The 16,637-nt window shown below is 41.4% G+C and overlaps 1 long non-coding RNA gene across 1 annotated transcript in view; it reads left to right on the forward strand.

Moving 5' to 3' along the window:
* The window catches only part of LOC144243406 (uncharacterized), a 34,438-nt gene that overhangs the window by 13,033 nt on the left and 4,768 nt on the right, over positions 1 to 16,637 (forward strand). Inside the window, exon 2 of the long non-coding RNA XR_013338645.1 lies at positions 7,846 to 7,984. This is a non-coding gene — a long non-coding RNA (uncharacterized LOC144243406). The remainder of the gene's footprint in view (positions 1 to 7,845; positions 7,985 to 16,637) is intronic.

Consider the following 16,637-nt stretch of genomic DNA (forward strand, 5'->3'; position numbering starts at 1 on the left):
TGAACTGTGAGATCATGACCTGAGCCGACAGTGGACACTTAATGGACAGCGCCACCCAGGTGCCCCCACTGCTCATTTCTTAAATATAGGGCTTCCTCTGGTTCTTCCTGATGATCTCACCATCACATGAAATTTACTCCAAATCTCTCACCTCAGCCCCAGATCCAGGACATCCTGGACATCCCTGGATGTCCCACGGCCACATCAACCCAACATGTCCCAAATTACACTCCTACTTTCCTCCCACAAGCCCATGTTTCTTCTGTATTTCCAAACTCATTAATTTAAGCCAAAATCAAGGTGTTATCCTTGACTCCTCCCTCTTAGTCATCCTTGCAATTGATGAGAAACTGAGTGCCCTCCTCTCCACCCCTTGGTGCTGCCCCCCTGCCACTGGCTCTCATCCTGTCTGAAAGAACTGCCCAGTCTCTTGGGGAGTCTCCCAGCCTTCAGCTACCCCATCTACTACTTTATACCCAAAGTGATTGTTTGGTATAGAAACTGATCATGATACTTTTTTTTGCTTAAAACACTGAAGTGAAAAGTCCAGGTCTCTGATAAAACACTACAGTGTTACCTCTACAGAAGGGGGCTGGAGCATGTGCTTTTTATTCTATGCACCTTTTTACCACTTGGATTTTCTGTAACAATGAAAATATCTCCCCCCCCCCCCCNCAACAAACACAAATAAAGATAAGGATTTTCAAGAGAAAAACATGTTCAATGAACACCTCCTGTTACAGCAGGGGACTAAAAAGTCGCTGTGCTCCACACCTTCGACTCTCCCTAAGGCTTTCATTCCCCCTCATTCCCACCCCCCCATAGTCTTCTGCCCTAAGGCCCAGGTTTATACAGTAGGCAGCAGGCATTACGAATTTCGAATTACGCAGCCTGGAATTACGCAGTTTCCCAGGTGTTTGGTTGTGTGGTTTCCTCCACCTGCAGTGCCATTCTAGTCTTCCCACTTGCCCTGTGCTAGAATGTCCTTCAGGACTCAGGTGGTGTCACCTCTCCTGTGAAGGACTCCCCCTCCACCTCCCAGAACGCATAACCTGCTCTGAGGCTACAGAGGGAGCAGAGACTTGCTTCCTCCCTGGAGTTGACTTTCTAGCAGTGGGAAGCAAACGTGCAAACACAGAAAGACAGCTCAGTGTGGTGTGGGCAACAGTGGGCAGGCCTGCCAGCCCGTGGTGCATTTAAAGGGGAAGTGAAATTCTATTTGCAAGGTGTATTTGCAAATACGGAGTTCTAATCGTATTATTATGTCTATACCTAGCACTGCAGGACTTACAGATAAATGGGAACCACACTTGGTCAGGTTGCTATTGGGAAGTTGAAGGCTTCCTGCTGAACAAACAATGTTACTTTTCGCTATTGAGGATTTGGGCCACACAGTACTTTGATCTAAAAATTTTAGTAGATAAAGAATGAATATTTATTGTTTTTACAAGCATTGTTTTGTATAAAGCAAATTTGGGGGAGTGGAAAGGAATAAATATTTGGGACAGCAAACATTTAAATGCCAGCAGTTAATTTACTTGCTTACCTTGATTTACAATGGTAACGTTTGGGTGGAGAGCTGAAAAGAAGGAACACTCTTTTGTTCTTGTTTCACTTAGAATTTCTAAAGTCTAAAGAATGTTTTTATTGCAAGTACATAAAATAATGAAAAAAACAAACAAACAAACCCCAAGGATTTAGATGCCATTAGAGAAGCTTAACCTTAGGGTGTTAAATGAGCGAACGATATTCTAGCAGGTTTCTTTTGGATCTTCTTCTATTTTTTTTCTTTTTAAATACCTTCCAACTTCAAATTTGTTTTTATAAGGAAGAGGCAGGGAAGGAGTGTTAAAAAGGGGGAAACAGCTAAAAGAAACTGGAACTCCAGGCGAGTAGACGCAGGACCCCACAAAGTGAGCACAGCGGACTGATGGCGGGTGGTTTGAGGTGGAGGACAGGGTAGGTGTCTCATAGGCTAGAGGATTTTGTTTGGATGACTCGGATAGCTCATCTAATACAGCACGGACGCCTCTGTCCTTTGCCTGCATAGATCCAGCCTGCATGACTAAACAGCCACCAGCTTCAGAGCCTTAGAAACCTAAAATCCTAAAATCACATTTAGAGCTGGCGTGATGTTTAACAAGGGTCATTTGGAGGGAAAGCAACTGATATGCTCAGGAGGTACTGCTGCTGGCTCTTAATGTTTCAAACATACCATTTGCCTTGATCAGATGTTATTTTCAGGAAAGAAAATAGTCTTGTCTCTGGGACTCGGCGACACTAAAAATTGTTCTGAGATTTAAAAATATGCCAAAGTTTCAGAATCCCCACGAGTGTTCAAAGGGCAGGGGGAAAAAAAAACCCCGGCTTATGTTTTTCAGGGCCTAATATTTTATTTCAAATTTGATTTTCTTTCTGTTTTATTTGTTTTACATCATTATCACAAGCAAAATGCTGTAGCTATGGCAATGCTTATAGAATTTGTGGGTCCTGCTCTGGGCCTAGTGCTGTGGGCGGTGTCCACACTCGAGAGTAAGGAGGAAGGTGACATCAAAGAGCTTGAAGACCCAGCACATTTACTTTTCTGATTCAAATTACTTTGTTTGGGAAAGAGTAAACACAATTACCTTAACAACTGAGCTGGGAGGCTTTGAGGGTTTAACACAACCTTGTTTTCCTAGGGAGAGGGTGGGGACTCTGAGGATGGGGGAGAGGGGCCTCAAGAACCAGGTGGTTTTATTTGTTTTCACTTTCTTCTCCAAAATGCCTTTGAGTAGTCACGGGCATTTGATTGAGTTTCTTATAAAATTAACATTGCTTATTTTCTTTATTTAAAATGGAGTTGATGTTCATTATAAGATAATTAGGCCAGTGGAGTAAACCTACAAAATTCTGTCACCAAGTCTCTTCCTACAGTCGTACCCTCAGCCAACTGTTTTCCCTACACAGATTTTATATCCACGTAGAAACACCAGCCCCGCCGCCCCACCCCCACCATGATGGCATGTTATTCATTGTTTCATTGTTTCCTTTTTTTCTTAGTGTTTTCTGGAGGGCTTTCCCTCCCAGCCCCTGGAGAGCCTCTCTGGCATAGTAGTCCATTACATGGGTGTTACCTAGTTTATTTAACCTGTCCTCTGCTGATGGATATTTAGGTAATTTCTAAGATTTTGCTACCAACAATGCGGCTACTAATATTCTTGTAGTTGTGGGATTGTGCAAGTGGGAGAGTGTGCCTGGAGGGTAAATAGCTCGAATGGCAATTGCTGGGTGGGGAGGTGTGAGCACTGGTGGTTTTGTTTGAAATTGTATTGCTTGCTTCCCATAACAATCATACCAATTTATACTCATGCTAGCCATGTATGAGAATGCCTGTTTCCTCACATCCTTGGTAACACAGTGTGATGTCAAACTTCTGGATCTTTGCCAGTTTGGAAGGTGAAATTGTGCCTTAGTGTGTAGTTTAATGTGTGTACTCATCTTGTTAGTAAGGGTGAATGTCTTTACTTAAGTAAAGAGCTGTTTGTATTTCTCATTTTGTAAACTGTATGTGCATATCCTTTATCTGCTTTTCTATTGGGGTTTATTCTTTTTCTTATTGATTTCCTATAGATCTTTATGTATTAATAATGCTAGTCTTTTTTTCTGAGATATGAATCACAAAGATATTTACCAAATCACTGTTTGTATTTTATTTTATGTAACCCCTTCACTCCTCACCCTATGCAGAAAGTGTTCATTTTTATGTGGTCAAATATCCAGGCATTTATCTTTCATGATTTAAAGGTTTTATTTTATACAACAGGCTTTTCCCAAAATAGGTTATTTTTAAAAATCCTTCCAGGTTTTCACCTATTTGCGTATGAATCTATATTTGATAGATCTGGGAATTTATTTCTGGTGGGGAGTACAAAGTAGAAAACCAGCCTTACTGCTCTTTTCCACATGGCCATCTGCTTGCCTCAATACCATTTATTGAACAATACATTTTTCATTAATATTTTTAAAAATTGGTGCTGTATATTTTTAAATTGCCTCAGGAATTTAGTCTTTTATGAATACATTGTTTTATTCCATTGATCAGTTTGATGAGTCATGCACTAGTTGCACTTTGTTTTTAAACTATAGCTTTATAATGTATATTGTAAAATCTAGCTCATTCTCACACACTCTCCTATCACCTGCCCCCCGCCCCCAGATTTTCATGGCTATCCTTGCTTGCTTATGGACACTGAAACCAGTTTATCCAGTTCTTCCACAAAAATGGTTAGTTTTTTTTGTTGTTGGAAACACGTCAAGCTTACAGATTGACATAGAACTGAATTTTAGGATGTTACATCTTTGATCAAGAACATGGTTTTTTTTTTTTTTTTTTTTGCTATTTTCTTCAAGTCTTCTTTTGTATCTAGTAGCAGATTCTTTTAACACTCACTTCAGTAAAGGGAATCTCTCCTAATGAAGTACTAGCAAGAGAGGAAGCTCCCCAGAGAGTTACTCAGAAAAAGCAAGGTTTGGGCTTAACTGATACATATTTCTAATCTTTGAGAATCACCTTTCTCTTTATTTAAATATAACATTCAAAATTTTGCATCTGTATGACCATATTAATAATATTTGCAAAATTATCCTGCATGGTTTTTCTGTTCAGATATAATAAGAGGCCAGCAATGTGATTTCTTGGCTTTTAGCAATGTGCTGTCTTCTCTTTCTTATTTTTACATTTAAACTTTACTTAGTTTTTTTTTTAATTACATTTTTTTAATGTTTATTTGTTTTTGAGAGAGAGACAGAGTGTGAGCAGGGGAGGGGCAGAGAGAATGGGAGACACAGAATCCAAAGCAGACACCAGGGTCTGAGCTGTCAGCACAGAGCACGGCCTGGGTCTTGAACTCACGAACTCCGAGATCATGACCTGAGCCAAAGTCGGACGTTTAACCAACTGAGCCACTCAGGTTCCCCTTAGTTTTTTTTAAACCAAATTTTTTAGTTTGAAATAATTTTAGATACACAGAAGAATTCCAAAGGTAGTATAATGTTCCTGTGTTCCCTTCTCCCAGTTTGTCCTGATGTTACTATTTTAAATAACCATTGGGCATTTGTCAAATTGGGTTAACATTGGTATGTTATTTTTAACTAAACTCAGGTCTCATTAGTCTTCCCATTCATGGCATTTTTTTCCTTTTGTTTCAGAATCCAGTCAGGAAACTACATTGCAATTAACATTGTTCTTTGATTAACCTGGCTCTTTACAGCCTCTAGTGTTAACAGTGTAGATTCTTTTCAGGGCTGGAGGAAAACCCTAATGACCACAGAATCAGATCATTTGATCACATGATACAGTCCTTCTGCCCCAAATGTGCTTTCCTGTATTTGTACTGTTACATTAATTTAACCACAGTGTGTATTATGTTTGTGTGTTACAATATAAAGACAAACTAGCATTTCTTTCTGTGTTTCTAATGTTTTTCCCTCAAACGCTATTGATAAGGTTGTCATATATTGTGATAAAAGCATTGTTTGTTAAATCAATAAGTGGATTCTTCATACTATCCACATTTGCCTAATCTATAAAGACAAGCAGTATGGTTTGGGTTAGTGATTAAAAACAAGGGTCTTGAAAACCTGGGTTCAAACCTAATTCAGATATTACTAGCTATGTAATCTTGGGCAAGTTACTTAAGGTCTCTGAGTTTCAGTTTCATCCCCTGTAGAATGGAATGATCATAGAAACTTCTAGAGATAATACATGCAGAGCCCTTAGTACAATAGACATTTCTAATGAAAGATAGTGTTTACATATGGGCCATCTCTCATCCTCCCTGTTTTCAGATGGGCCTTAGATACAACATATCCTTCAGGGTCACATCTTGGAATTTAGCAATGTAACTTTTTATGCTGTGAAGAAACAGGTATGGGGAGAGGTTTCAGTAATAAGGAGTTCTGGCAAGTAATAGTACCACAGACGATTTCAGTCTCCCTCTTTCTGTGTTGCTCTTTTATTCTGTATTCAGCGCGTTTTCCCAAAGTGTGTTAGTGGAGGAAGGGAATTGGCTCAGATACACATGGAGTTTGGGGGAGTGTGGAGCAGGAAGCATCTCTTCCCTTCTCTCAGGCAGCTCTGTGTGTAGAGATAATGTCTGAGTCTAGATGGGCACTTCCAGAAGACCGGGTGGCCCCAGTTGGGACAGAGCTCTCAAGCCTGATTTTGGGTGAATTTCTGGCTGGTTGTTTGAGGCTATGGTTGTGGGGGTCCTGAGGGAGTTTTCATTAAGGGTAACCCAGGGTCCTTCTGGGTGCCAAAGGGAAATTTTCTAGTTTACCTGGGAGCATTCATAAAAGGCTAGACAACAGGAGTGGAAGGCAGGAGTGAGCGCTACAGTCTGCGCTACAGACTGTCCTGAGCTACAGGGAGAGATTCTAGTTCAGGGTGTTTCTGGTAGATTTATTGTAATTAACATTTCAGCCAATGCTATTATCTCTGCAAAACTTGACACATTTTATAATCTGGAAATAAGTATTCTTGGCTTTACATACAAAGGCCTTCCATCTCAGCTCACATCTTTCTTTACCTGGAAGTGATGCTAATACTTTCTTCTTTAAAAATTTTTTTTCGGGGCACCTGAGTGGCTCAGTTGGTTGGGTGGCCAACTTCGGCTCCGGTCATGATCCCACGGTTCATGGGTTCGAGCCCCACATCGGGCTCTGTGCTGACAGCCAGCTCAGAGCCTGGAGCCTGTTTCAGATTCTGTGTCTCCCTCTCTCTCTGACCCTCCCCTACTCATGCTGTCTCTCTCTCTCTCAGAAATAAAAACATTAAAAAAATTAAAATTGTTTTCTATTGTGCTTTTAGATCCTGTGTGTGTATTTATAATTACATTTATCTGTATGTATATTATTATATACAATAAGATAGTATTATTTCAGGTTCTGAATGGAAAATTCTTTTTTTTTTTAATGTTTTATTTATTTCTGAGAGAGAGATAGAGACAGCGTGAGCAGGGGAGGATCAGAGAGAGAGTGAGACACAGAATCTGAAACAGGCTCCAGGCTCTGAGCTAGCTGTCAGCACAGAGCCTGACGCGGGGCTGGACCCATGAACCGTGAGATCATGACCTGAGCCGAAGTCAGATGATTAACCGGCTGAGCCACCCAGGTGGCCCCTGAATGGAAAATTCTTTATGAAAAGTAGAACATTAAGTTGCAAAGTTGCTCTCTTTCCTAATGATGTGTCCTTAATAATGTTTGGAAACATCTCATAGATAATATATCACCCCCCATCAAGCCGATTTAGCAACAAAATAACCCCTAAACCCAGTAATAAATAATCCACATGCTTACAGCATTCTTGCAGATATACATATTGTTGTTTTAAGAACAAGGACATGAGGAGAGAGAAGGTTGATTTTTGGTATATTATGTCATTGTAGAGTAGAGTGACAAATTTTTTCTTTGCTATGGTATATTTAAAATTTTTAAGTGTTTATTTATTTTTGAGAGAGAGAGACAGAGTGTGATGGGGAAGGGGCAGACACACACACACACAGACACGGAATCCAAAGCAGGCAACAGGCTCTGAGCTGTCAGCGCAGAGCCTGACACAGGGCTCAAACTCATGGACCATGAGATCATGACCTGAGCCGAAATTGGACACTCAATCAATGGAGCTACCCAGGCGCCCCTGCTATCGTATATTTAATCCAGGATACGGCTTTACCTTTTTATCACTTCTTTACAAAGATGTGTGGATCTTTACATCTTTGAATATGAATGTAAATTATCACTACTGTAAAAGGAAGAAGTCTAACACATACTTTTCTCACACTGCTTTCTTTTTTTTTCTTCCAGGAAAACAAATTCGGCCACTAAGGGAACCTCTCAACACAGAGCAGAGCAAGAGAAGGCAAGGTTTCAGAAAGAATAGCTGTTTACCATCAAAGCAAACTGGGTTCCACACAGACCTAGTATATCATACACAAAGACAAAGGTAAATGCTCCACGATTTTTACAAGTAATTTACTGTGCTTATATAAATGTACAGAACTCTTACTGATCATATTACTTGCTTTTCTATTGTTTAAAAAAAGCCAAATAACCAAATATAATTTACAAAGTCAGTTGTCTGGATTCCCCTCCCTACTCTCTCCCGTTCTCCGTCCCCTCCCCAGTAACCTGATGTTTCTCTTGTGTCAACATCTATATATCTGAGAGGAGTGATATGTTGCTTGTGATAAATACCAATTTGGTGATCCTATATAATGAAAATGTACTAGCCTTTCATTTATCAAAGGGTCTTTCTCTGCTCGGTTTAAAAAAAAACAGAAATTTTACTCGGAGTTCTATATTTCTTGGGTTAATTCATATTTTATAAATATGTGAAATTATTAATTCATTCTATCTGTAACATGTGTGGACCCTGAAGCTTATGGCAGTGCTGTTATCTATTGCAGGGATGCAAACACTCTCTTTGATGTGTTATTCTTGGGGACTAGAGAGGATAAAGATGGAATACTCATTGGGCCCAGTTCTCCAGATGGGCTGAAAATGTAGCAGTAGGTTATATACATTTCCAGAGTGCAGGGTCATAACTCTCTCATCTGTACCATGTTATAGATAACAGGCCACTCCAGGGAGTAGCGGCTACTCCAGTAGTAGTAGCTGTGTGTCCTTCCAGGATGGGTCCCCGGACATTGCCAATCCACAAATAGCCTTTCCTGCATGGGCTTGTTTCAGTAAATGGCCCCCGCATCCAGTGTGTGGAATGGGGTCCGCTACCCAGGAAAAATGCTTTGTGAATACTAAAAATAATAATTACATACAATGCCAGCTTCATTTCTATTAACTAACTTAATCCTCACAATGGCCCTATTACATAGGTTTTTTAGTATCCCTGATTTACAGATGAGGAAACTGATGTATAGAGGGGTTACCCATATATCTCTCTTATTCTCTGGTCCCAACCTTGTGTTGCTTTAATGATTCTTGGCATTGAGATTCATTTTTTGGTTTTGCGCCCTTGGGACTTTATTCTCTAATCTATTGATTCTATTTTTTAGTCAGCAAGTATGAGTTGAGAGATACCATGGACGAAGCATTGGGTTAGGTGCTAAGGATACAGTCATGAACAAGATGGGTACAATGTTAGCCCCATAAAGCTTACACTCTGAGGGGTGCCTGGCTGGCTCAGTTCATAGAGCATGCAGCTCTTGATTTTGGGGTTGTGAGTTCGAGCCCCACGCTGGGTATAGAGATGACTTAAAAGAAGTAAAATCTTAAAAAAAAAAAAAAAGCTTACACTCTGTTGAGAAAGGCAGGCATTCAACAGAGACTGACAACAGACTGCAATGCTGCGTGGGAAACCCTACGTGCTGCAGGAGAGCAAAGCCAGCACATCTAATCTGGTCTAGGTATCAGAGTTATTTCTCAGCGGTGGGGTGAGATTTAGCCAATGAAGAGAAAAGAAAAAATCACTGTGGGCAGAGGGAACTCCCAAAGGGAAGGCAGGTAGGAGGTCTGTGAGATAAAGACAACTTGCTGTTTGAGGAACTGAAAAACTAATGTTAAGCCTGGAGTGTGGAGTTGGAGGGAAAATGGGAGCGATCATATGGAGAGGGGTGCTGGGGTAGAGGTTGGAGGGTTTGCCATGCCATTTTGAATTTGCACTTTAAACTCAAAGAGATGCCTTTAAAGGGATAATCAGGAAAATGATATGATTTAATGCACACCTTCAAAAAGATCGGTCTGCTGCCCTGTGGAGTAGTGGAGGCAAAAGTGGGGCTGGTAAGACCAGAAGCCTTTCCAGTCATCCCCTAACCATTCCCTAACCNTGTAACCCACAGGGATGCTGACACATTCTCTCCTTGGTCAGCAAACACTTGGCAGGGTAAGATACGTTCCAGGGGCCTCCATGCCACCAAAGTCCAATGAAAACAAATATGCTTGAGTTATGCAGCTGGGTGGGAATGACCTACGTAAGCTTCCAGAAGTTTGCACGCTTACCTGAGGAGAGCTGGGAAGCAAAAGAACCCACGACAAGGGTTGTTCGATAACCATTAGTTCACTCAGCTGACAGGCATCAATTGAATAAACATGTTGTCACTCAAATTTTTGTTCAGTTAACGACAGCTACCATTTCTAGAGTGCTTATCAGGCACCATTGTGGACCTTGATGTAGATGATCTCACTTATTCTTCATCATGGCCCTCTGAAGCTAATAGTTATTTATTCTCCAGTTTCTAGTTCAGAAAGTTGAGGCAAAGAGAGTTTAAATTACTTGCCTAGGGCACACAACTAGTGAGAGAAAAGGATTCTTCTATATGAACATGTCAATAAATGAACGAGCAATATGTACTGCCTCCTCTCGTTTGCCTCTAGTAACACGTGAGAATGCTTACCTTACTGAACTTTCTTTTTTTTTTTTAGATGTCACCTTGGAGATCATTGATTTCCATTTGGCTTTTCTTTTCTTTCTTTTTTAATGTTTTTACTTGTTTTTGAGACAGAGAGAGACAGAGCATGAGAGGGGGCCAGGCAGAGAGAGAGGGAGACACAGAATCTGAAGCAGGCTCCAGGCTCTGAGCTGTCAGCACAGAGCCTGACACGGATTTCGAACCCACAAACTTGTGAGATCATGACTTGAGCCGAGGTCGGATGTTTAACCAACTGAGCCACCCAGGCGCCTCCTAACTGTGAAACTTTCAATCACAAGACTGATTGAAAGACACTGGGTCATCTCTACTGTCTTCATGTAGATTAAGCAACTGTGTAGGGCCCACTCAGTCTACCATCTGTGGCTCTGACCCTAGAATGGAGAAAGGAAAATAGAACTACTGGGCTTTCTATATCATGGGGAGTGTGTTACACTTGGTCAGCCAATTAAAACAAGTTTCTAACAAAGAGACAGTTTCTCTAGGGAAAACAAATATGTACAAAAGATTATACAAATTTTAAAGGAGTTTATAGTTAAGTTGAAGCACACATATAGCTACAAAAGGTAACAACATACTCAAAAGCAACCTAGACCCTATGATGATTTTTGCCTTCCTTAGCCACTTTTGCCTTTGTGGATCCCTTCCTTCACTTAAAAGTAACTAGGATTAGGGGCACCTGGGTGGCTCCGTCGGCTGAGTATCTGTCTCTGGGTTTCGCCTCATGTCATGATCTCATGGTTCATGGGTTCGAGCCCCACATTAGGTTCCATGCTGTCAGGGCAGCACCTGCTAGGATTCTCTCTCTGCCTCTCTCTCTGCCCCTCCCGCACTCACTTGCTCAGTCTCTCTCTCAAAATAAATACGTAAACATATAAAACAATAAATAAAAGTAACTAAGATTAAATAAAATTAGGGGCGCCTGGGTGGCTCAGTCAGCTGAGCGTCCGACTCTCGTTCAGTTCATGATCTTGTGGCTCATGGGTTCGAGCCCCACATTGGGTTTGGTTGACAGCCCAGAGCCTGGAGCCTGCTTCAGATTCTGTGTCTCCCTCTCTGTCTGCCCCTTCCCCACTCATACTCTGTCTCTCTGTCTCAAAAATAAATAGACATTAAAAAATTTTAAATAAAATAAAATTATATAAATTTTACAAATTGAGGGTACAAAAATGAATATAATAATATGGTTTGGATTCATTATTATATCTTCATTATTATTTTCTTTTTTCTCCTAATATTAAAGGAAACTGACATTAAAACATTTTTGTGAGCCTGTAGATACAATGCTATTATACTTAATAGGTAAGTTTCCTTTTCCAAATAAGTGATGCAAAAAAAAATAAAGTGAGGAAAAAAATATCAGAAGAAAAAGAGATTCTTTTGATCTGAACTCTGACTCTAGGGGATTCAAAGTTAGCCAAGAAGATGATGCTAAGTGGTCAGTTTCCAGGACGAGGCGAAGATGGAATGGGCAGCTGAATAAAGTCCAGAGTGCAGTGGGAAGGAAGGGGGACAGGTGCACAGTGAGAGAGACCAGAGATTCCCTTTTATCTGATGCCAGCTGTGGAGTTTGGGAAGAGATTGCTAAAAGACACTGTGCAGGGTGGGACAGAGACCAACATGGGCCAGCGTGGGTAGGGAAGGGCACTGGGAAAGGTGGGATTCTGGCCAGGACCCTTAGCCAGAGGGTAAAACGGGGGTCCTGGGGTAATGGGCAAGTAGAGGGTCAAGACTGTGCAAGGCAATCCGGAAAGGCTCACGGAGCAGGATGATATGCTGATACCATGAAGTGATCATTCCCCGTTGAGGGTAATTTTATTTTTGTGCTCCTTCCTGTACTGCAGAGCCTGCTAATCATAGACACCTAATAGCTAGAGTTCTGGATATGAACTATGTTCTACCAATTCGATGCATCTTGTGAGACTTAAATTCATAACCTAAGTTGGGAGAAGCATCGACTTTGAGACGATTTTGCAAAAGCAAAAACCTTAATGCCTCAACTCAGTTCAGGCCTGTGCTTGTGTCATGTCTACTACACAAATCACACAGCTGAGCCCAGAATCAAAAGGGGTGAGGCAGATCACTCCTACATTACTTGGCAAAGGGCACCAATGCAGAGAGGAGTGAAGAATTAGGGCCATGAAGCTGATCTGATATGGGAGTAATGTGATACGATTCCCATAATTAAAAGGACCACTCCAGTACCTGTGTGGATCACGTGGAGCAAGACCAGAGTAAGAGAGAATAGGCAGGAGGCTATGGCAATAGTCCAGGGTAGAAATGATGGTGGCTTGCAGTAGGGTAATAGTGGAGGTGGTGAGAACAGGTTGAGTTCTAGATATATTTTGGCTTTTGGGATTTTTTTTATTTTTTGTTTTTTTCTTTCATAGTTTATTGTCAAGTTGGTTTCCTTATAACACCCAGTGCTCATCCCCACAAGTGCCCTCCTCCATGCCCATCACGGCCTTCCGCTCTCCCCACCCCCATCAGCCCTCAGTTTGTTCTCAGCATTCAAGAATCTCTCATGGTTCGCCTCCCTCCCTCTCCCCAACTATTTTACCCCTTCTCCTCCCCCACGGTCCTTTGTTAAGTTTCTCCTGATCCACTTATAAGTGAAAGCATATGGTATCTGTCCTTCTCTGCCTGATTTATTTCGCTCAGCATAACACCCTCTAGTTCCACCCATGTTGCTACACATGGCCAGATTTCATTCTTTCTCATTGTCATGTAGTATTCCATTGTATAGATAAACCACATCTTCTTGATCCATTCATCTGTTGATGGACATTTAAGCTCTTTCCATGTTTTGGCTATTGTTGAAAGTGCTGCTATGAACATTGGGGTACATGTGCCCCTATGCATCAGCACTCCTGTGTCCCTTGGGTAAATTCCTAGCAGTGCTATTGCTGGGTCATAGGGGAGTTCTATTGTTAATTTTCTGAGGAACCTCCACACTGTTTTCCAGAGGGGCTGCAGAGTTCTGGATGTATTTTGAAGGCAGAGTTGACAGGACTTCTGGTGACTTAGATGTAGGATACAAGGGATGGAAAAGAATAAAAGATGACTTCTAGGTTGTTGGCCCAAGCAAGTGAATGTCACTTCCTTTGAGGCTCCAATAGCCTAAGATACAGTGTATTCATTGCACAGTGATTGTGGGTTCCTTTGTGGTAACCCATGGTGCTATAGTGCCATGCACTTATATCCATGGCTTTCTGTATGCATGTTACCTCTCGTTTAAAAAGCCAGGGAAATAATGGTAGAAGGACCCTCATTAAACACTGGGAATCAACCCCCCCTATTTCCTCAAACTAAATTCGCCTTGGCTCATAAATTCCTCAAGTATCTGTTGCCTTCAGTTCAGACCTCTTGTCTGGATAATTGCAATTGAACTAACTTATTCCACTGCCCTTGGGTCCCCTGTGCATCCTCACAATGCAGCAGAAAAATACTTATAAAATAAAATTACAACCGCAGCTCTTTCCTTCCCAGTACAGTAAAGGTCAAACTCTAGTATTTAGGATGTAAACCCTTTCAGCTCAGGCTTCTCCATATGCATACCTAGTCTTCCACTGCACCCTCCTTCCCACTCTGCGTTCTGGCCATCACAGCTGTTTGCAGTTTACTCAACACCTCGGGCTTGTGCCTTCCTCTGTCTGCAGCGCCCTTCTCGCTTGGTGGGCCTGCGTGAGACCCCACTCGATTGCCCGCCGCCTTGTGAGGCCTTCCCAGTGTTTCCAGGCAAAGCCTCACCCTCCCTTTGTGCTAGCACTTGGCCTTACACTTCCCTCCATGCATTAGTACAAATAGCATTTTGGGTTATAATTATTTTGTATTGGTGGTACAATTATTTTTTAAGGCATAGTTTATTTTCTTTCCCTATTAAAGAGAACTGAATAAGGTGGGAGATCCAGCTATTTAGAGATGGTCTATATTGACAATAAACTATGAAAGAAAAAAAGAGTAATAGAAAGAAGGAAAAGACACCCCAAATCTCTCTACTTCAAAATCTTTCCTTTTATTCTTTCCTTTCAGACTTTTTTCTTTTCTTTTCTTTTTTTTTTTTTTTTACAAATAGCTTATTGTCAANTGGTCTATGTGTCTGTTTTTGTGTCAATACCATACTGTCTTGATGATGACAGCTTTGTAGTAGAGGTAAAGTCCTTTCAGCCTTTTTTCAATGCTTGTTTTTATTTTTTGTTTTTATGTTTTTATTTTATTTTTGAGAGAGAGAGAGAAAGCTGGAAAGGGGCAGAGAGAGCGGAGACAAGATCCAAAGCAGATCCATGCTATCAGTGCAGAGCCCAACGTGGGGCTTGACCTTAATGAACCATGAGATCATGGAACTGAAGTCGGATGCTTAACTGACTGAGCCATTCACCCAAGAGCCCCAATGCTTATTTTTTAAAATGTGCTTAGAAACACACAATATAAATTCTGTGTCTTGCTTTTTCATGTAATCTTATGATTTTCTCTTGATATTTAAAAATATTTCAGGGACACCTGGGTGGCTCAGTTAGTTAAGTGTCAGTGGTTAAGTATTGTGAGTTTGAGCCCTGCATGCGGCTCTGTGCTGACAGCTCAGAGCCTGGAGCTTGCTTTGGATCTGTGTCTCTCTCTGCTCCTCCCCTGCTCACGCCCTCTCTCTCTCTCTCAAAAATAAACATTAAAAAATATTTCACTTATTTTTGTAGAAAACCTATTTCTATGTTGTTTCTTAGCACCTGTACTTCATCGGTGTGTTTTGTTTACACGTGTTATTTGCTCATCAACTTACTGGTTTAGTGTTTCTTATTGATTTCTGTAAGATCTTCTTATATCAAAAATATCACCTATTTTCAGTTAGAAGGCATCATTTAAGATTGAATTAATCTGCAAGTAACAGAAAACCAGGTATATTAGTTTTCCTCCCTCCTCTCCTCAGCTTTATTGAGGAATAATTGGCCAACAAAATTGTATGTTTAAAGTGTACAATGTGATGATTTGGTATATGTATACATTGTGACATCACTACCACAATTAAGTTGTCCTATTTGTTGCCTCACATAGTTGCCTTTTTTTGGATGAGAATGCTTAAGATCTACTCTCTTAGCAAATTTCAAATATATGTGGCTGTATTGGTTTTCTATTGTTGCTGTAACAAAATACCAAGCTTGACAGCCTAAACCAAACAAATTTATTCTCTTACAGTTCTGGAGGTCAGAGGTCCAAAACGAATCTCAGTGGGCTCAAATCAAGGAGTTGGCAGGGCTGTGGTCCCTTCTGGAGGCTCTAGGGGGGAGAATCTGTTTCCTTGCCTTGTCCAACTTCCAGAGGTTGCCTTTGTACCTTGGCTGGTGGCCCCTGCCTTTGTCTGTGCAGCAGGCAGAGGTGGGTGGTTGTCCTCACATATAATTCCTCCCACCTCTGCTTCCACCATCACATCTTCTTCGGCTCTGATCTCTCCTCTGCTTCTGCTTTCACTTTTAAAGACTCTTGTGATTACATTGGGCCCACCTGGATAATTCAGACTACTCTCCCTACTCTAAGGTTAGCAGAGTGGCAGCTTTAATTCCACCTGCATCCTTACTTCCTCTTTGTCATGTAACATGGCACAGCTACACAGGTAGGGATTAGGGAGGTGGACATCTTTTGCGGAGGGTGTTATTATATGACCCACCAGGCCTATCAATAAGTAAAGTAGTTACTTGTTTTATGCAAAAAGAAGTCTATCCAGGGCTAGTAGGACAATTTAATTAAACCATCAGGTATTCAGGCTTTTTCCATCTTTCTGCTGTATCATCCTTAGTGTATGGATCTGCAATTTGGTGCTTCTTGCTTCATGTTCGCCAGATGGCGGCTGAACGTCCAGGCATCTCTTCCATGCTCCAAAATGGGAAAAGGTGGCGGTATGAAGGAACAAAAGATGAAAGAGCAGGCCGGCTGAGACTGTGTCTTAGGTCAGATTCCCCAGAAGCAAACCATCGCCTGTTCTTGTGTAAGTGACTTACTAAGGAAGATTTTCTGGGAGAAATTGATGAATAGAGTAAGGGAAGCAGCAGAGAGAAGATAAAGCCAAGCAAGGGAGTGCTGCTTCCTCATCTTGGACTCTGAGCATAAATCAGGCAGGTTGGTGTACTCTCAAAGCCAAGTAGCTGCCACCTTCAGACTCCTGCATCAGTCAAGGGGGCGGGATGGGGAGGCGAACACCCCGGGACCCCTGACATCTAGGCAAAG

The sequence above is a fragment of the Crocuta crocuta genome, unplaced genomic scaffold (assembly GCF_008692635.1).
Source record: "Crocuta crocuta isolate KB4526 unplaced genomic scaffold, BGI_CrCroc_1.0 scaffold587, whole genome shotgun sequence".
Classification (NCBI taxonomy): Eukaryota; Metazoa; Chordata; class Mammalia; order Carnivora; family Hyaenidae; genus Crocuta; species Crocuta crocuta.